Genomic DNA, 20,145 nt, shown 5'->3' on the forward strand with positions numbered 1-20,145 from the left:
AAACAAACCATTACTTGGCAACATGTTCTCTTCATGTTTGTTTTCACTGTGGTTTATATAGTCTTTTACTGGATAAACTCATTTTACAAAACTCGTTCCATAACAAACCGGTACACCCGATGCGGGGAATCTTTAGATCTGCGCACCAGTCCGAACCAGAAGTTCCATTCTTTGAGCTGCTTGGTAAAACAGGAGGACTATATATATATATATATATATATATATATATATTAATATTATATATATATGTATATGAGAGAGCTGAGTTATTGGAACTGAATTCTCTACACCCGCTGGCAACCCCTTGTGTAATGTGTTTATACTATATAGAGGACGCTGAGTTTGATGCAAGACTCGGTCAGCCACATTAATATTATTAAACCTGCTCGCAGACTCCCTGGTGCCGTCACTCTGAATGCTCTTTGAAACAGACTGGGTTTGTATTTATATTCATGTTGGGTTAATCAGAGATGATTATCGGCGGCCCGTCTGTAGTACTAACGGAGATTTTAATTGCACAGTTTATACCGCTCTGTGCCGCGCCGTCCCGTTTGTAACACGGTACGTGAACTGCATTCTGCTAAACAAAACATCACAACAGCAGCAGCTCCATCTACTGGACAAAACCCAGACATGCACGTTGAAACAATGATCCAGTTCAATATCTACAAAGCCTAAACAAGAAACTATTAGCAAAGCCCCGAAAAAGAAATTTATACAAGACGGTTTAAAATCAAATGTTTAATTGTTAATCTAACCATTTTTAGTTACTGTGGAACTACTTCTCTCAGTGGAAGGTGACACAAATAAAAATGATTAAAATAAGGTTTAAAGTGTTATTTATTTACCAATAATAACACACTCCTAGACCCATTTTAATAATAGAAATAATACACTCCAGGGTCTGTGTGTTATCATTAGATATATCACCACTTCCTAAACAATCCGCTAGTAACATAATATCAGAGTGCTATAATTTATTTCAGCTCTTATGAGACAAGTATCCTTGCGCATTATATCATCCTTGATTACGATATGTAATATTAATTCATTGCTTTCAGTTAATATTTTAGAAAAACTACTTTGCTAACAGAAGAAACACAAGCTAGCAGAGGATGGTTTCGATCCATCGACCTCTGGGTTATGGGCCCAACATGCTTCCGCTGCGCCACTCTGCTACAGCTGAGATAATTTGTTTTCTTTTCTTCCACATACGGTATGCAAATTATGCAACTTTTCTGCCCACTTTGATCACAGGCAGTTTTATCCCCCAGTTTCGGCTGCCAATTCCAATATTCAGTCTCTAAAGCATCTTAAATCATGGAAAGCGCTCTTTGTTTAAAATTACACTGAAGACTTATTTTGTTCGACCAGGCTAATAACTGCAACACCAGCGTCTGCTGTTCAACTACATACAACACTCTCCAACCTTCTGCAATCTGTTCATCACTACATGGCCACACCCTTAGCCCCAGCGACCAAATCTTCATTTACCACTGGATGGAAAACATTTACAACTTTCTGCACTCAAAACAAAATACATCCCATTCCGATTTAATGAACTCGGATTGTAGCCTCCATTGCCCATGCAAGGGATTCTCTTCACTTTGCCGTCGCTACCGTTAAAGCCTCTGGAATTCAGTATTTCTGCCACCTCATCTCCGTCCCTTCTCCAATACTCCTATCCATCCCATCAGTTTGCTGACACTCAGAGAGATCCTCAAGAGCCCCCCCCCCCCCTCCCCCTCCCCCTCCCCCTCCCCCTCCCCCTCCCCCCCCTGCTGCTCCCTCCTGGCTTCCTATATCAATAGACATCCTTCACTCTTTAATCTCTACCCCCAGGAAAGGCTGTTCTGTCCATTCAATGACCTGACCATGGAAGTACTATGTCTAACTGCTCTTGTGAAGCACTTCCTCTGCAGGACTCCTGAAGGAACAGAGTGCACCCTGTGAACTTACCATGTCAGCATCAGTGGGGAAAAAAGGCAACAGTTACCAGGACATCAACGGGAATTCAATGGATAGACGGAACGTTAAGCCATTTCAACCATGAGGTCTTGTGAACCATTCCTTGCACCCAGCTACTGGACTTTGGCCAGCTGTAGTAATTTTACTACAGAATACTACACCTTGCAGTAAAAAAACAAACACAGCCTGGTCCCAGAAGCAGACCCCAACCCACGGCATTTCCTCCTTTCAATCAGCTGGTGTTCCACTAAACTCCACACTCTCCTCTTCCAGTCGGCCTGCAGCTTCAGGGAGCATGCCTTCACTCTTTCCACTCGCTCTTCTTATTCTACTGCCTGGTCTTCCATTCCACATTCTGTGCCCAGAATCAGATCTCTCTCACCTCATATAACCTTCAGCACCTCCTTGCCTTTATCACAGACCTCAGGCTATCGCTTAACCTCACCCCTTCCTCCATCAGGAATGATCTCTCAGGTATCCAGCACCAGTTCCGCCTCCAGCCCCCCTCCTTCTACTTTAACCCAGCACTATTTCCGCTTCCTTGTCTGTGTTTGTTTTTTGTTCCTCCTCCTCCCCACCTCTGCTCTTTTTCTATATCGCACTGTCCGCACAGGGCTCCCTCAGAGGGGGAAGTGAGTCTCACTCCCCCGTCTGTCCGGGTCGGCCTCTCGTCTCAACCACTGCCGCCCGGCTGTTCCTCGCTGGCCTGAGGGGACCCCGGCCACATCCTATTCTTCTGCTGCTTATGCGCTAGCCTTCCAGGCCTCAACCTTGCTGTCCCATCTCCTCTCTTCCATTTTAGGTCCCCCTCATGCAGTAGGCTTTTGTCCTGTCCTTTTGTCCTGTTCGTCCCCTTCCTGTCTCTTGCTCCACTAAACGCCCAGCAGCCAGAGGATGCTGCCTGACAAAGTGGAAAGTGTTTATATCTAATCCTTTGCTCTTCTCGTGTCTCCCTCTCTACGTCGCCCAGCAGCCAGAGGATGCTGCCTGACCCGACGAGAAGGGAAAACTCTTCGTCCACCCTATCTCGTCCTGCTATCAGTATCTAACCTCAATGTTACTAAGCACCATTCCCAAACTCCATCCCTCAATCTCGCCATCCCTCTCAAACTCGTCTCACTCTTAAACTCTCAAATCTCGCCCCCTCTCAAGCCTCGTAAGCAACCAGAGAAATCTTCTCAACTTGTTTCCCTCTCAATATCGCTTCCTTGTCTCACTCTCAATTTCGCCTCCTCTCAAGCCCTTGTAGGCAACCAGTGAATTCTTTTCAGCTCTTAACAGTTGCATATTTCAGGATAGCTTTGACAGTTTATGAATAACTTGAACACTGTAACAGTTTAAGAGCCGAAAACAATTAAAAAAGGTCTAATTACGCAAAGTGTAAGTTCAATTAACGGTCTAAGTAATTGAGAGCTCTGTTGGAATGAAAACCAGCAGACACAGTTGGCCCCCAGGCCCGGGGTTGGGAACCACCGATCTAACGGATTTCCAGGTGAATAGGTTCATGATTTGAAGGCTGGACCTGCAAAGGTTCAAGAGCGCCCTCTTTTGGAAATACCAGTATCTTGGATGGGCACAGAGAATAGATAATTGGCTGCCCAAAAATAGCATGCCAGTATCAGATTGTAATTCCTATATGAAAACATACCTATCATTAATTTTGCATTTAATGCAAATTATTAGCAAACAGCATTTATAAATAAAATAAAATACCTTTAAGTGCGTTGCTCCGGCTGGTCGGTTAATGGAGTTAAAATTCTTGAGTTGGGGGGGCACAAAGAATTTACATAAATCTTGCAACCAAAATTCCCCAGATATTTCCTTTATGATATCTTGGAGGGGGCTATAAAAAGAGAAAGGATCAAAACTCACCATCTTTTCATGCACATTTCTGGTCCCCGGAGAGATCTTAATAAATTCCAATTGCTCAATATACCGAGATCACTGGTTAAAAGGTAGGTACGTTTTTAGTTGTGTTATAAGATTATATATATATATATATATATATATATAATCCATGTAATTTCCACAATGTGATGGTTTATCATATTTTGCCTAGAATAATATTAAATATAATATTTTATAAAATATTATAAAGATGAAGTAGTATACAGTTTGAACACATTAGAAGCTGTTCAAGGACGCACATTTTAATGACTAGTCAACCAGCTAAAAAACATTATTTGATTTGCCTGTCTTTATTTTGAACAAAGACAATAACGTTTGCAGACAGCATGTTAGTGTTCTGTTCAGCGAGAAGTACTGAATAACTGTTTGCACTGTTCCGTGTTTGTTTTCAGCTCATTGAAAGATGACATTCTACAATGGCATTTATCCATTTTACCCTCAACAAAGGATGCCCTTCTTCTTCAGCCTCAGCCAGCTCATAATCATGCTGGTGTTTTTAGTCCTTGCTTGCAGTTTCCTTGTTATAGTAACAGTCATTTCTTATAAGAAAATACTGTTTCCAACTAAACCGACACATGCACCAAAATGTGAGTGTAACATAGCTATGTAACACAATTTTTGTTCCTGGGTAGTAAGTGTTATTTCCTAATTGCTTATGCCTCAAAAGTATAGAAAATGGCTATTATTCCCAACAAACTTTGCTTTTGTGACCAGGACAGTGATATTTTGAAATTTACCTATTTCCAATGAGAAAACGAGCGAATTTGTGTCTTTTCGTTCACATAAAGTCAGAAAAAAACAACATATGAATCCAAATTAACATGTATTTATACTAAAGTAATACAAAAATGACTACAAAAGATTTAGAAGTGAGTAGTTTTTCGAGATTTACGATTATACTGTAAACCACTTTCACGAATCAGCCCCCAAATGTAGTCTCCCATCATGTTCTCGTTATACTGTCCTTGGTAGCGGCGTTCAAAGTCCAGTATATCCTGGTGGAAGCGCTCGCCTTGCTCCTCCGAGTACGCTCCCATGTTCTCCTTGAATTTATCAAGATGAGCATCAAGGATATGGACTTTGAGGGACATCCTACAGCCCATTGTGCCATAGTTCTTCACCAGAGTCTCAACCAGCTCCACATAGTTTTTGGCCTTGTGATTGCCCAGGAAGCCCCGAACCACTGCGACAAAGCTGTTCCAAGCCACTTTCTCCTTACTAGTGAGCTTCTTGGGGAATTCATTACACTCCAGGATCTTCTTTATCTGTGGTCCGACGAAGACACCGGCTTTGACCTTTGCCTCAGACAGCTTAGGGAAGAAGTCTTGAAGGTACTTGAAGGCTGCTGACTCCTTATCTAGAGCTCTGACAAATTGTTTCATAAGGCCCAATTTGATGTGCAGTGGTGGCATCAGCACCTTCCGGGGGTCCACCAGTGGCTCCCACTTGATGTTGTTCCTCCCCACAGAGAACTTGGTCCGCTGTGGCCAGTCCCGCCTGTGGTAGTGCACCTTGGTGTCCCTGCTGTCCCAAAGGCAAAGATAAAACCGCCTTTGAGACCCATGAGGAATGCCACCATTTTGAAGTCTCCTATGACCTCCCAGCCGTACTCATCATACTTCAAGGTGTCCAGCAAGGTCTTGATGCTGTTGTAATCCTCTTTGAGGTGCACCGAGTGAGCCAGGGGAAGAGACGGGTACTTGTTACCATTATGGAGCAGCACGGCTTTGAGGCTCCTTGATGAGCTGTCAATGAAGAGGCGCCACTCATTCTGGTTACAGACGATTCCGATTGCCTCAAACAGACTGGTCATATTGTGGCAGAAACACAAAATTCACATTCTGACCAGGTTCCATAGTGTAGTGGTTATCACGTCTGCTTTACACGCAGAAGGCCCTGGGTTCGATCCCCAGTGGAACCATCGCAGTTTGTATTTAAAATACGACTCCCAGGTCAAGACAAGGTAGTTCTGGGTTTGGCCCATCATTAGATTGCGGATGTAAGGTCTCTGGTCCCATCATAGAAGCAAGATAGTTTATTCACAAAAAATATATACACTTTTATTTATGTTTCTTTTGTTGGTAAATTAACCCAATACATTATTGCATTCTGTCACGTCATTAGATGAGCAAAGCCCCTTTGTGCCAGTGCGCATTCAGAGGAGACGCGCTGAGAAAATCCGTCATCTGTGTCACTCAGTACTGCCAGCTTTCCCTCGTTGGTGATATATTGGTCAGCATAGCTGCTTTCCAAGTAATTGACCCGAGACGATTCCCAGCCAGTACAACTGTGTTTATGCCCACGTTTCAAATAATAAACATTATAAAAGCAAATCGCATTGTTTTATGTTTTCTTTACTTTTAAGCTGAGAATCAAACACACTTCCGACAACTTCATAGCCCTGCTGACTACGAACAAATATTGAGTCGGCTGTTTCCCATGACCCTGGTGATACCGCGTGTTTTCCTAGTATCAGCATCGGAATTAGCATGCGTTTGGCATGCTTGCTGTGCACTCTATCATTGCATAACAAGCATGCACTACGGCAGGAATTCGTGGCGCAACGGTAGCGCGTCTGACTCCAGATCAGAAGGTTGCGTGTTCAAATCACGTCAAGGTCAAAGCCTTCTTTGTTTCTATTCCACACCATTTAATTTTGTAATGTGTTTGCAAATACTAGTTTGGAAGAATTTAATGTACAGCAAGTAATAATTGATACCTTTAAGCTGAACAGGCATTTAAGAATTAACAACGAAGACATAAAAAGGGACACAACGCCAACAGAGTTCAAGCCCATCACCTTAACCACTTGGCCACGACTACTTGGTGCAACGTGCCAAGATCTATAAACACAGACCACATATATCACAGACCAAGAACAAATACACACACACTGTTTTAAATAAAACTGACGAAACCATAATCCCTGGTTTAGGAGGCCAGTGCCTTATCCTTTAGGTGACTTCCAGATGGATAGCAGTCAGCGAGACAATACACGACCAGAAGAATAAATGTGTTCATTTTACTATAAAGATTGTTTCAATGAAATCAACAGCTGATACCAAACTCTTGTCAGCACTCAGTACCATTTTAATTTCTTTTTTAAATCGGACTAAAATAGCGTTCCTAACACAGATTGTATTTTTTGTTGTAAACAGACTACTTGTTGAAGTCACTGAAAAATACTGTGTGTCCAAACATGTATTTAACTTGATTGTTTTAATATTCCAAATAACATATTACTTTGAAAAACATCTCCGTCGGCCACTGGATCGTGGTCTCAGGCTGGGATACGGACCATTGAGAACAGTATAAACGATCTATGACTGGAAGTAGCTTACATGAGAAATGCTCTCGTTTAACATGCTAGGATGATCGACTTCGGCATTCTCCAACTGCTGTTTACATTTTCTAACACGTTATGAGAACGAATACAAAGTTTGACCCTTTCCTTGTAAGTGGGGGTAAGCACAAGTTATTTTCAGATGTAATGTCTTTATTTAAGCTCAATCAAGTCCTGCGTAGTGCAAATCACATTACTATATTTTTTATATTAGTCAAGTCCTATTGAAAGAGTTCTTAAATAGTTTCAACATTATCAATGATCAATTTGAAATTTGCTTATTGATTTAAACCAGTATGAGATGCACACTCAAAATGTGTCCCCTTCCTTCAACAACCCCCCGACTGAAGATTGGAGTGGTCATCACTAGCAGCCAGCAGGTGCCCGAAAACAACACTCATTGTCAGCTCGGTGCTGAGAAGTGGCAAGCTCTACTTCATTAATATGATACAATGACTGGGCAACAACGAGGTGTTACATTAACAATACCAACTAACTTGAGACAGCCAAGACGTTGAAGTATACCTTAAGTCTGTCATGTGATGCAATAACAGGTTTTAGCATTTTTGCATTTCCTGCTTCGTCAAACAAGCTCGAGCCACAGCACACAGCGCTGATGCATCGGAACAGAGGTGGATTTTAAAGCGATTGAATCAACGAGCTGAGACTACTTTTTGAAGAAACTGAAAACATACCTCTCGTCGAAAAATGTGCTATTTAGTTAATTAATTTATTTATTGAATTTGCAAATGGCAGACTACATACATGGGAATAAATATAAAAGGCTTGAAGTTTGCTTGCATTGGGTTGCATACATTTAATTGTGATTACAGACTTTTCTGCCGTGTTGCTTTCTTCTTAGATGTGGTCTCAGGTTCGGTGGAGCCGATTGGTCTCTGTGGCGCAATTGGTTAGCGCGTTCGGCTGTTAACCGAAAGGTTGGTGGTTCAAGCCCACCCAGGGACGATTTTTTTGCATTTCTTAATCACATTAGAAAATGGCACTCTGATACGTTGTTATTTCTTCCAATTACACAGAACAAAAAAACCGCTCTATTTTTCAGTTCAAAATAATACAAAACAAAAATTGTCTTGCTATTTGCCGAAACCCGGGATCGAACCAGGGACCTTTAGATCTTCAGTCTAACGCGCTCCCAACTGAGCTATTTCGGCTTGACAAGTCTTGCGTTTTTTGTCACCCCAGTAAACCTGTGTATTATGAGAAACGTTCAACAGCTCGGCAACACAATAGAATCCGATGCCTTTACAAATGCGTTTCGAAACACTTAAGTTTTCTCCCAGATGCGGTTTTCAGCCGAAACGGGGGGATAAAACTGCCTATGATCAAAGTGGGCAGAAAAGTTGCATACTTTGCATACCGTATTGGGAGAAAAGAAAACGGATCATCAAATTGATCAATGCTAATGTTAAAACAATTTAAGAACACTTTACATAGGCCTTGACTAATATAAAAATATAGTAATGTGATTTGCATTACGCAGGACTAGATTGAGCTTAAATAAAGACATTACATCTGAAAATAAATTGTGCTTACCCCCACTTACAAGGAAAGTGTCCAACTTTGTATTCGTACTCATAACGTGTTATAACATGTAAACAGCAATTGGAGAATACCGATGTCGATCATCCTAGCATGTTAAACGCGGGCATTTCTGATGTAAGCTACTTCCACTAATAGATCGTTTATACTGTTCTCAAAGGTCCGCATCCCAGCCTGAGACCTCGATCCAGTGGCCGACGGAGATGTTATTCAATTTAATATATTATTTTTAATATTAAAACAAGTTAAATACATGTTTGGACAAAATATTTTTCATTGACTTCAACGAGTAGTCTGTTTACAACCAAATGCAATCTGTGTTAGGAACGCTATTTTAGTCTGAATTAAAATGGAAATTAAAATGGTATTGCGTTCTGACAAGAGTTTGGTATCAGCTGTTGATTTCCTTGAAACAATCTTTTATAGTAAAATGAACACATTTATTCCTTTTAAGAATAAATAAAATTGAACTGTCAGAGGAGGATTTGAACCGACACCTCCACTTGGAGACCAGAACACAGAATTCTTTGGAAAGATAGAGTCCTTAAGTCTAGCGCCTTAGACCACTCGACCATCTTGACAAACTGCGTTCATTACAGCAGAAAACCGCATTATTTATTTCAGCACAGCCTAGTGTTGTCATATCAAGGCCCGATCGGGTTTATTACGCACATACCAACTGTTGCTCCATGAATGATGTAATAACAAGTGTTAAAAAAGAAACGGTTTGAAGCCAACCCACAAAAGTAAGACTATTTATTTCAATATCGTTATAACTATAAACGATGCACGCATTTTACAATAGCAATTGCTATATGACAACGACCAAAAAGTAATTTTGTTGCAATACTGTATACAGTGTGAACAGAATCGGATATTGCTCTGTTGCCTCGAAGAAACATCTACATTTTGTATTTAAAAAGGACGTCCAACGTGAAGCTCGATCCCAAAAGAGAGCGGAATGTTCATCAATGATCAAGAACAGCTACAGTGAAGTAGCATTCAAGTCCCGCTTCGCGCTCAGAAGAAAACACTGTAACTCCTCATTATGGTTAGCGAGACCAGACACTAGAAACGCATTTCACTAGAAACAAACTATAGAAATGATCCCTGAAAGTATAGTCTTAACAAATATGTGGGTAAAACAACTTCCCTACTCCCGGCATGACGGTGTCTGATTCGGTTTCCTTTCTAGTATCACACTTGTTCATAGTAATGTTAATAATTGCCAATGCGTTTCAAACACAAAATTCACATTCTGACAAGGTTCCATAGTGTAGTGGTTATCACGTCTGCTTTACACGCAGAAGGCCCTGGGTTCAATCCCCAGTGGAACCACTTCTGTTTGTTTTTACAATATGACTCCCTGGTCAAGACAAGGTAGTTCTGGGTTTGGCCGATCATTAGATTGCGGATGTAAGGTCTCTGGTCCCATCGTAGAAGCAAGATAGTTTATTCACAAAAAATACATACACTTTTATTTATGTTTCTTTTGTTGGTAAATTAACCCAATACATTATTGCATTCTGTCACGTCATTAGATGAGCAAAGCCCCTTTGTGCCAGTGCGCATTCAGAGGAGACGCGCTGAGAAAATCCGTCATCTGTGTCACTCAGTACTGCCAGCTTTCCCTCGTTGGTGATATATTGGTCAGCATAGCTGCTTTCCAAGTAATTGACCCAAGACGATTCCCAGCCAGTACAACTGTGTTTATGCCCACGTTTCAAATAATAAACATTATAAAAGCAAATCGCATTGTTTTATGTTTTCTTTACTTTTAAGCTGAGAATCAAACACACTTCCGACAACTTCATAGCCCTGCTGACTACGAACAAATATTGAGTCGGCTGTTTCCCATGACCCTGGTGATACCGAGTGTTTTAATAGTATCAGCGTCGGCATTACCATGTGTTTGGCATGCTTGCTGTGCACTCTAGCATTGCATAACAAGCATGCACTACGGCAGGAATTCGTGGCGCAACGGTAGCGCGTCTGACTCCAGATCAGAAGGTTGCGTGTTCAAATCACGTCGAGGTCAAAGCCTTCTTTGTTTCTATTCCACACCATTTAATTTTGTAATGTGTTTGCAAATACTAGTTTGGAAGAATTTAATGTACAACAAGTAATAATTGATACCTTTAAGCTGAACAGGCATTTAAGAATTAACAACGAAGACATAAAAAGGGACACAACGCCAACAGAGTTCAAGCCCATCACCTTAACCACTTGGCCACGACTACTTGGTGCAACGTGCCAAGATCTATAAACACAGACCACATATATCACAGACCAATAACAAATACACACACACTGTTTTAAATAAAACTGACGAAACCATAATCCCTGGTTTAGGAGGCCAGTGCCTTATCCTTTAGGTGACTTCCAGATGGATAGCAGTCAGCGAGACAATACACGACCAGAGGAATAAATGTGTTCATTTTACTATAAAGATTGTTTCAATGAAATCAACAGCTGATACCAAACTCTTGTCAGCACTCAATACCATTTTAATTTCTTTTTTAAATCGGACTAAAATAGCGTTCCTAACACAGATTGTATTTTTGTTGTAAACAGACTACTTGTTGAAGTCACTGGAAAATACTGTGTGTCCAAACATGTATTTAACTTGATTGTTTTAATATTCCAAATAACATATTACTTTGAAAAACATCTCCGTCGGCCACTGGATCGTGGTCTCAGGCTGGGATACGGACCATTGAGAACAGTATAAACGATGTATGACTGGAAGTAGCTTACATGAGAAATGCTCTCGTTATACATGAGAAATGCTCTCGTTAAACATGCTAGGATGATCGACTTCGGCATTCTCCAACTGCTGTTTACATTTTCTAACACGTTATGAGAACGAATACAAAGTTTGACCCTTTCCTTGTATGTGGGGGTAAGCACAAGTTATTTTCAGATGTAATGTCTTTATTTAAGCTCAATCAAGTCCTGCGTAGTGCAAATCACATTACTATATTTTTTATATTAGTCAAGTCCTATTGAAAGAGTTCTTAAATAGTTTCAACATTATCAATGATCAATTTGAAATTTGCTTATTGATTTAAACCAGTATGAGATGCACACTCAAAATGTGTCCCCTTCCTTCAACAACCCCCTGACTGAAGATTGGAGTGGTCATCACTAGCAGCCAGCAGGTGCCCGAAAACAACACTCATTGTCAGCTCGGTGCTGAGAAGTGGCAAGCTCTACTTCATTAATATGATACAATGACTGGGCAACAACGAGGTGTTACATTAACAATACCAACTAACTTGAGACAGCCAAGACGTTGAAGTATACCTTGAGTCTGTCATGTGATGCAATAACAGGTTTTAGCATTTTTGCATTTCCTGCTTCGTCAAACAAGCTCGAGCCACAGCACACAGCGCTGATGCATCGGAACAGAGGTGGATTTTAAAGCGACTGAATCAACGAGCTGAGACTACTTTTTGAAGAAACTGAAAACATACCTCTCGTCGAAAAATGTGCTATTTAGTTAATTTATTTATTTATTGAATTTGCAAATGGCAGACTACATACATGGGAATAAATATAAAAGGCTTGAAGTTTGCTTACATTGGGTTGCATACATTTAATTGTGATTATAGACTTTTCTGCCGTGTTGCTTTCTTCTTAGATGTGGTCTCAGGTTCGGTGGAGCCGATTGGTCTCTGTGGCGCAATTGGTTAGCGCGTTCGGCTGTTAACCGAAAGGTTGGTGGTTCAAGCCCACCCAGGGACGATGTTTTTGCATTTCTTAATCACATTAGAAAATGGCACTCTGATACGTTGTTATTTCTTCCAATTACACAGAACAAAAAAACCGCTCTATTTTTCAGTTCAAAATAATACAAAACAAAAATAGTCTTGCTATTTGCCGAAACCCGGGATCGAACCAGGGACCTTTAGATCTTCAGTCTAACGCGCTCCCAACTGAGCTATTTCGGCTTGACAAGACTTGCGTTTTTTGTCACCCCAGTAAACCTGTGTATTATGAGAAACGTTCAACAGCTCGGCAACACAATAGAATCCGATGCCTTTACAAATGCGTTTCGAAACACTTAAGTTTTCTCCCAGATGCGGTTTTCAGCCGAAACGGGGGGATAAAACTGCCTATGATCAAAGTGGGCAGAAAAGTTGCATACTTTGCATACCGTATTGGGAGAAAAGAAAACGGATCATCAAATTGATCAATGCTAATGTTAAAACAATTTAAGAACACTTTACATAGGCCTTAACTAATATAAAAATATAGTAATGTGATTTGCATTACGCAGGACTAGATTGAGCTTAAATAAAGACATTACATCTGAAAATAAATTGTGCTTACCCCCACTTACAAGGAAAGTGTCCAACTTTGTATTCGTACTCATAACGTGTTATAACATGTAAACAGCAATTGGAGAATGCCGATGTCGATCATCCTAGCATGTTAAACGCGGGCATTTCTGATGTAAGCTACTTCCACTAATAGATCGTTTATACTGTTCTCAAAGGTCCGCATCCCAGCCTGAGACCACGATCCAGTGGCCGACGGCGATGTTATTCAATTTAATATATTATTTTTAATATTAAAACAAGTTAAATACATGTTTGGGCAAAATATTCTTCATTGACTTCAACGAGTAGTCTGTTTACAACCAAATGCAATCTGTGTTAGGAACGCTATTTTAGTCTGATTTAAAATGGAAATTAAAATGGTATTGAGTTCTGACAAGAGTTTGGTATCAGCTGTTGATTTCCTTGAAACAATCTTTTATAGTAAAATGAACACATTTATTCCTTTTAAAAATAAATAAAATTGAACTGTCAGAGTGGGATTTGAACCGACACCTCCACTTGGAGACCAGAACACAGAAATCTTTGGAAAGACAGAGTCCTTAAGTCTAGCGCCTTAGACCACTCGACCATCCTGACAAACTACGTTCATTACAGCAGAAAACCGCATTATTTATTTCAGCACAGCCTAAGGTTGTCATATCAAGGCCCGATCGGGTTTATTACACACATACCAACTGTTGCTCCATGAATGATGTAATGACAAGTGTTAAAAGAGAAACGGTTTGAAGCCAACCCACAAAAGTAAGACTATTTATTTCAATATCGTTATAACTATAAACGATGCACGCATTTTACAATAGCAATTGCTATATGACAACGACCAAAAAGTAATTTTGTTGCAATACTGTATACAGTGTGAACAGAATCGGATATTGCTCTGTTGCCTCGAAGAAACATCTACATTTTGTATTTAAAAAGGACGTCCAACGTGAAGCTCGATCCCAAAAGAGAGCGGAATGTTCATCAATGATCAAGAACAGCTACAGTGAAGTAGCATTCAAGACCCGCTTCGCGCTCAGAAGAAAACACTGTTACTCCTCGTTATGGTTAGCGAGACCAGACACTAGAAACGCATTTCACTAGAAACAAACTATAGAAATGATCCCTGAAAGTATAGTCTTAACAAATATGAGGGTAAAACAACGTCCCCACTCCCGGCATGATGGTGTCTGATTCGGTTTCATTTCTAGTATCACACTTGGTCATAGTAATGTTAATAATTGCCAATGCGTTTCAAACACAAAATTCACATTCTGACAAGGTTCCATAGTGTAGTGGTTATCACGTCTGCTTTACACGCAGAAGGCCCTGGGTTCGATCCCCAGTGGAACCACTTCAGTTTGTTTTTACAATATGACTCCCTGGTCAAGACAAGGTAGTTCTGGGTTTGGCCGATCATTAGATTGCGGATGTAAGGTCTCTGGTCCCATCGTAGAAGCAAGATAGTTTATTCACAAAAAATACATACACTGTTATTTATGTTTCTTCTGTTGGTAAATTAACACAATACATTATTGCATTCTGTCACGTCATTAGATGAGCAAAGCCCCTTTGTGCCAGTGCGCATTCAGAGGAGACGCGCTGAGAGAATCCGTCTTCTGTGTCACTCAGTACTGCCAGCTTTCCCTCGTTGGTGATATATTGGTCAGCATAGCTGCTTTCCAAGTAATTGACCCGAGACGATTCCCAGCCAGTACAACTGTGTTTATGCCCACGTTTCAAATAATAAACATTATAAAAGCAAATCGCATTGTTTTATGTTTTCTTTACTTTTAAGCTGAGAAACAAACACACTTCCGACAACTTCATAGCCCTGCTGACTACGAACAAATATTGAGTCGGCTGTTTCCCATGACCCTGGTGATACCGAGTGTTTTCCTAGTATCAGCATCGGAATTAGCATGTGTTTGGCATGCTTGCTGTGCACTCTAGCATTGCATAACAAGCATGCACTACGGCAGCACTTTGTGGCGCAACGGTAGCGCGTCTGATTCCAGATCAGAAGGTTGCGTGTTCAAATCACGTCGAGGTCAAAGCCTTTTTTGTTTCTATTCCACACCATTTAATTTTTTAATGTGTTTGCAAATACTAGTTTGGAAGAATCTAAAGTACAGCAAGTAATAATTGATACCTTTAAGCTTGAGAGACATTTAAGAATTAACAACGAAGACATAAAAAGGGACACGACACCAACAGAGTTCAAGCCCATCACCTTAACCACTTGGCCACGACTACTTGGTGCAACGTGCCAAGATCTATAAAAACAGACCACATATATCACAGACCAAGAACAAATACACACACACACTTTTAAATAAAACTGACGAAACCATAATCCCTGGTTTCGGAGGCCAGTGCCTTATCCTTTAGGTGACTTTCAGATGGATAGCAGTCAGCGAGACAATACACGACCAGAAGAATAAATGTGTTCATTTTACTATAAAGATTGTTTCAATGAAATCAACAGCTGATACCAAACTCTTGTCAGCACTCAGTACCATTTTAATTTCCATTTTAAATCGGACTAAAATAGCGTTCCTAACACAGATTGCATTTTTGTTGTAAACAGACTACTTGTTGAAGTCACTGAAATATTGCGTCCAAACATGTGTTATTTAACTTGACTGTTTTAATATTCCAAATAACATATTACTTTGAAAAACATCTCCGTTGGCCACTGGATCGTGGTCTCAGGATCTATTACTGGAAGTAGCTTACATGAGAAATGCCCTCGTTTAACATGCTAGGATGGTCGACTTCGGCATTCTCCAACTGCTGTTTACATTTTCTAACACGTTATGAGGACGAATACAAAGTTTGACAATTTCCTTGTAAGTGGCGATAAGCACAATTCTTTTCAACGTCCTGTCCCTGCCTATTGGCTGAGCGTCGCAGAACAAGCAGGGGTGGCACTTTCAAATATCAAACTGTACAGTCAGACGCGGAGCATTTAGCTTGTTTGTTTTTACGCTACTGACTGTCTCTGTTGAACCGAATACTGTTTTGTTTTTAGCCTTATTTTTATTTTCATCGGCAGACGCGCTCTGGATGCAAGTACAGTGCTGACATGTCATTTCCTAAAATAATATTAACCGAGGTTTCGGGTAAATATATAAAGAAAAAAGGGAGTGTATATTTTACCACTAGTACAACAAGACCATGTACGGAATTAAAATGAATGGACTATAGAATAGTCTTTTTGGGTTTTTTTTTGGAACAATTTAAATGGGTTAAAAGCAAACAAGATTATCCATAAACTAACCTTAACAGAAAATAAATATAAAAAGAGAATTTCGACAAAAGCTAAAACACCACACGAACACTTGTCATGTGACACATTCTATATTGGCTTGCTAGCTTGCAATTGGCTGCTAGTCCACTGAGCGCTGGTTTAACATGTTACAGGTGTTATATACCAGCGCCAGTAGGCACTGAGCGCTTTTCACCTCCAGCGACAGTGTGTCACTGACGCTGGCCTGCGTATCGGGTGCCAGGTGTGCGGAGGCACATCCAGTCACTGTGCTTCACATCACTCCCAGCTTCGGGTGCATAATGACGTTTTTAGTAATGCCACTTTCTTACGGACAGTAGTCAGGGTGATGATAGAAGACCAGAGCCAATAAACCTGTTATTTGCTTGTCCTTTCACTACCATATTCTACTGTGCTTGTTCAGAATACACGTGAATCCTGAAAACATCTCGTTAATATATAAACAAAGCCAACAGTCACTTTATTGATCACCCTGTGGATTAACCGCTATTGGAACACAGATGATTGTGTTAAAGATGTTAATAGTCTTTCTATGTACACGTTTTAGAGCTCAGCGTTTCTTGAGGCAGTTCAAGCGCTGCACTTTCAGGCAGCCAGTTCCAGTGTTTGCCTTTTGGACTTACTCTGGAAGGAATACAAAAAAAAAAAAAAAAAAAACATTTGTTGATAACCGCATTTGGGAGAAAACTTAACAGTTTCGAAACGCATTATTATTATTATTATTATTATTATTATTATTATTATTATTATTATTATTATTATTATTATTATTAAGCCATTGTAAAAGCAGGTCATTTTATATTTAAGCCTGTGCTCTTATCTCAAACCATAGCACTTCTGTGGTGAAACTTATAATTCTAGGGGAATTAGCTCAAATGGTAGAGCGCTCGCTTAGCATGCGAGAAGTAGCGGGGTCGATGCCCGCATTCTCCAAATAATTTTAATGTATTTGCGTATTTAGTCCCAACGCATTATAGAGATAAATACAAAGTGTGACAATTCTTTGTAACAGAGTCGCCCGCCCTACATGTGTATTTTAATGCACAGTCTGCTAATTTGTAATATTCCCCAGGCTGAAAAACTGCATTGCGCCCTCCATCGTATGCCTTCCGAGAAGCACAAAGGGAGATTTTTTATATATTTTTTTTAACAATGGAAGAGTTTGTGTTATTTGGGAATAATTATAAATGGCTTGAAGTTTGCTTGCATTGTTTTGAATACATGTAATTGTGATTACACTTTCCTGCCGTTGCTTTCTTGATGAGGTCTCAGTTTAATAATCACTCCCGTATGCTTTGAACTCCAATCGGTTGGTCTCTGTGGCGCAATCGGTTAGCACGTTCGGCTGTTAACCGAAAGGTTGGTGGTTCAAGCCCACCCAGGGACGAAGCTTTTTGCATTTCTTAATCACTTTAGAAAATGGCACTCTGATACGTTGTTATTTCTTCCAATTACACTGAAAAAAAAAAGTGTTCTGATTTTTATTTCAAAATAATACAAAACACATATATTCTTGCATGACTTGCGCAGGGTCACACAATGATCGAACCAGGGACCTTTAGGTCTTCAGTTTAACGCTCTCCCAGCTGAGCTATTTCGGCTTGACAAGCTTCCTTTTTGAGATAACATTCTTTTTTAGAACAGCTTTAATATAATTAAGTACATTTCTAAACAATCCGCTAGTAACATATATAATCTCAAAGCGCTATAATTTATTTATGGAGATTGAAGATCCTTTTTGATTCACATTGTAATAGTTTTTGATCGAGATTACCACCATTCCGATCTTGAAATATGTTTTTGTATGCTACAAAATTTAAGAAGGCAGTGTATATTTTAGCACTACTACAAGACCATGTACGGAATTAAAACGAATGGACTAAAGAATGGTTATTGTTTTCTAACAGTTTAATTGGATTAAAGCAAACAAGATTATCCATGAACTAATGTTCACAGAAAATGAACATAAAAAGAGAATATTGACAAAAGCTGCCGCTAAGCACTGTGGTTGAAAGTGAAAACGTAACCGCCTAACATTTTTTCCACTAGAAAGCAGAATTGCAGAAACGTTAATCTGTTAACGCTACTCTCGAGAGACTGCGGTTGCAGAGACACACAGTTCGTTTTTAATAAAACATTGATGAAACCACAATCCCTGGTTTAGGAGGCCAGTGCCTTATCCTTTAAGTGACTGCGGCACTTTCATATGGATAGTAGTCAGCGTGACAATACACGACCAGAGGGAAGAAAGCAGTGGTTTCCCTGTCATTCCATTGCCATATTACATTGTGCATGTTCAGAATATGCGGGAATCCTGAAAACAGCATTGTAATATGTGAACAAATCAATCACTGAATTTAATTAACACATGGATTAACCGCTATTAAGTGTTACATTTTTTAATTAACTTGCAAAGCAAACATTTTAGAGTGACTTGTCAGCACTGTGCTTGCATCCAGAGCGCGTCTGCAGATGAAAATAAAAATACGGCTAAAAACAAAACAGTATTCGGTTCAACAGAGACAGTCAGTAGTTTAAAGACAAATAAGTTAAATGCTCCGTGTCTATCTGTGTAGTTTGAATTTTGAATGTGCTACCATAATGGATTACATAGACTTTCCTGCCCCGTGTTGCTTTCTTCTTAGATGTGGTCTCAGGTTCGGCTGAGTTCTGCTCCCTCGCTCACGTTCTGCAGCATCTCGCCTTGCTCATCACTCCCGTATGCTTTGGCGATCTAACAGTTTGGTCTCTGTGGCGCAATCGGTTAGCGCGTTCGGCTGTTAACCGAAAGGTTGGTGGTTCAAGCCCACCCAGGGACGGTGCTTTTCGCATTTCTTATATATATATATAAAAATATATTTTTGTGCAAATGATTCACATCACCTCACATTTAAAAGCCTTTTTTTGGGTTGGCTTCAATCCGTTTCTTTTTTTTACAGTTGTCATTACATCATTCATGGAGCAACAGTTGGTATGTGCGTAATAAACCCAATCGGGCCTTGGTATAAGCCTAGTCTGTGCTGAAATAAATAATGCATTTTTCTGGTGTAATAAATGTAGCTCGTCAGGATGGCCGAGTGGTCTAAGGCGCCAGACTCAAGGACTCTGTCTTTCCAAACCCTACTTCTGACAGTTCAATTTGGCTTATCTTTAAAAGCAATAAACGTGTTCATTTTACTATAAAAGAGTGTTTCAAGGAAATCAACAGCTGATACCAAACTCTTGTCAGCACTCAATACCATGTTCATTTCCATTTTAAATCCGAATAAAATAGCGTTCCTAACACAGATTGCATTTTTGTTGTAAACAGACTACTTGTTGAAGTCACTACTTGTTGAAGGAATTGTGGGAAATGTCGTTTTAAGACCTTGAAATATACCGTTGCTTCTATACCTGATCCCACATTTCCCACAATTATTTTCAACGTCCCGTCCCTGCCTATTGGCTGAGCGTCGCAGAGCATGCAGGGGCGGCGCATTTAAATTTCAAACTTGTACAGACAGACACGGAGTATTTCGCTTATTTGTTTTTAAGATACTGACTGTCTGTTGAACAATACAAACTAACTTGAGACAGCCAAGCCGTTAAAGCATACCTTAAGTCTGCCATGTGATGCAATAACAAGTATTGGCATTTTTGCATTGTCTGCTTCGTCAAACAAGCTCTAGCCACAGCACACAGCGCTGCTGCATCGGGACACAGAGGTGGATTTTAAAGCGACTGAATCAACGAGCTGAGACTACTTTTTG

General features: G+C 40.2%; 12 non-coding genes across 12 annotated transcripts; 8 read left to right on the top strand and 4 right to left on the bottom strand.

The window, feature by feature from the left end:
- The first annotated feature begins 5,724 nt into the window (after positions 1 to 5,724).
- trnav-uac (transfer RNA valine (anticodon UAC)) lies at positions 5,725 to 5,797 on the top strand. The gene has a single exon. It is a non-coding gene; the product is annotated as a tRNA-Val (tRNA).
- Positions 5,798 to 8,111: 2,314 nt separating this feature from the next.
- Positions 8,112 to 8,185, top strand: trnan-guu (transfer RNA asparagine (anticodon GUU)). The gene has a single exon. It is a non-coding gene; the product is annotated as a tRNA-Asn (tRNA).
- Positions 8,186 to 8,318: 133 nt separating this feature from the next.
- On the bottom strand, positions 8,319 to 8,391 carry trnaf-gaa (transfer RNA phenylalanine (anticodon GAA)). Its single transcript has one exon. It is a non-coding gene; the product is annotated as a tRNA-Phe (tRNA).
- A 1,301-nt stretch (positions 8,392 to 9,692) lies between these two features.
- Positions 9,693 to 9,905, bottom strand: LOC131703431 (small nucleolar RNA U3). The gene has a single exon (XR_009309888.1). It is a non-coding gene; the product is annotated as a small nucleolar RNA U3 (small nucleolar RNA).
- Positions 9,906 to 10,044: 139 nt separating this feature from the next.
- trnav-uac (transfer RNA valine (anticodon UAC)) lies at positions 10,045 to 10,117 on the top strand. Its single transcript has one exon. It is a non-coding gene; the product is annotated as a tRNA-Val (tRNA).
- Positions 10,118 to 10,745: 628 nt separating this feature from the next.
- Positions 10,746 to 10,817, top strand: trnaw-cca (transfer RNA tryptophan (anticodon CCA)). The gene has a single exon. It is a non-coding gene; the product is annotated as a tRNA-Trp (tRNA).
- A 1,635-nt stretch (positions 10,818 to 12,452) lies between these two features.
- On the top strand, positions 12,453 to 12,526 carry trnan-guu (transfer RNA asparagine (anticodon GUU)). The gene has a single exon. It is a non-coding gene; the product is annotated as a tRNA-Asn (tRNA).
- Positions 12,527 to 12,659: 133 nt separating this feature from the next.
- Positions 12,660 to 12,732, bottom strand: trnaf-gaa (transfer RNA phenylalanine (anticodon GAA)). The gene has a single exon. It is a non-coding gene; the product is annotated as a tRNA-Phe (tRNA).
- Positions 12,733 to 14,033: 1,301 nt separating this feature from the next.
- On the bottom strand, positions 14,034 to 14,246 carry LOC131703430 (small nucleolar RNA U3). The gene has a single exon (XR_009309887.1). It is a non-coding gene; the product is annotated as a small nucleolar RNA U3 (small nucleolar RNA).
- A 139-nt stretch (positions 14,247 to 14,385) lies between these two features.
- trnav-uac (transfer RNA valine (anticodon UAC)) lies at positions 14,386 to 14,458 on the top strand. Its single transcript has one exon. It is a non-coding gene; the product is annotated as a tRNA-Val (tRNA).
- Positions 14,459 to 17,709: 3,251 nt separating this feature from the next.
- On the top strand, positions 17,710 to 17,783 carry trnan-guu (transfer RNA asparagine (anticodon GUU)). Its single transcript has one exon. It is a non-coding gene; the product is annotated as a tRNA-Asn (tRNA).
- A 1,358-nt stretch (positions 17,784 to 19,141) lies between these two features.
- On the top strand, positions 19,142 to 19,215 carry trnan-guu (transfer RNA asparagine (anticodon GUU)). The gene has a single exon. It is a non-coding gene; the product is annotated as a tRNA-Asn (tRNA).
- Positions 19,216 to 20,145: the final 930 nt, after the last annotated feature.

Source organism: Acipenser ruthenus, chromosome 32 (genome assembly GCF_902713425.1).
Source record: "Acipenser ruthenus chromosome 32, fAciRut3.2 maternal haplotype, whole genome shotgun sequence".
Taxonomy (NCBI): domain Eukaryota; kingdom Metazoa; phylum Chordata; class Actinopteri; order Acipenseriformes; family Acipenseridae; genus Acipenser; species Acipenser ruthenus.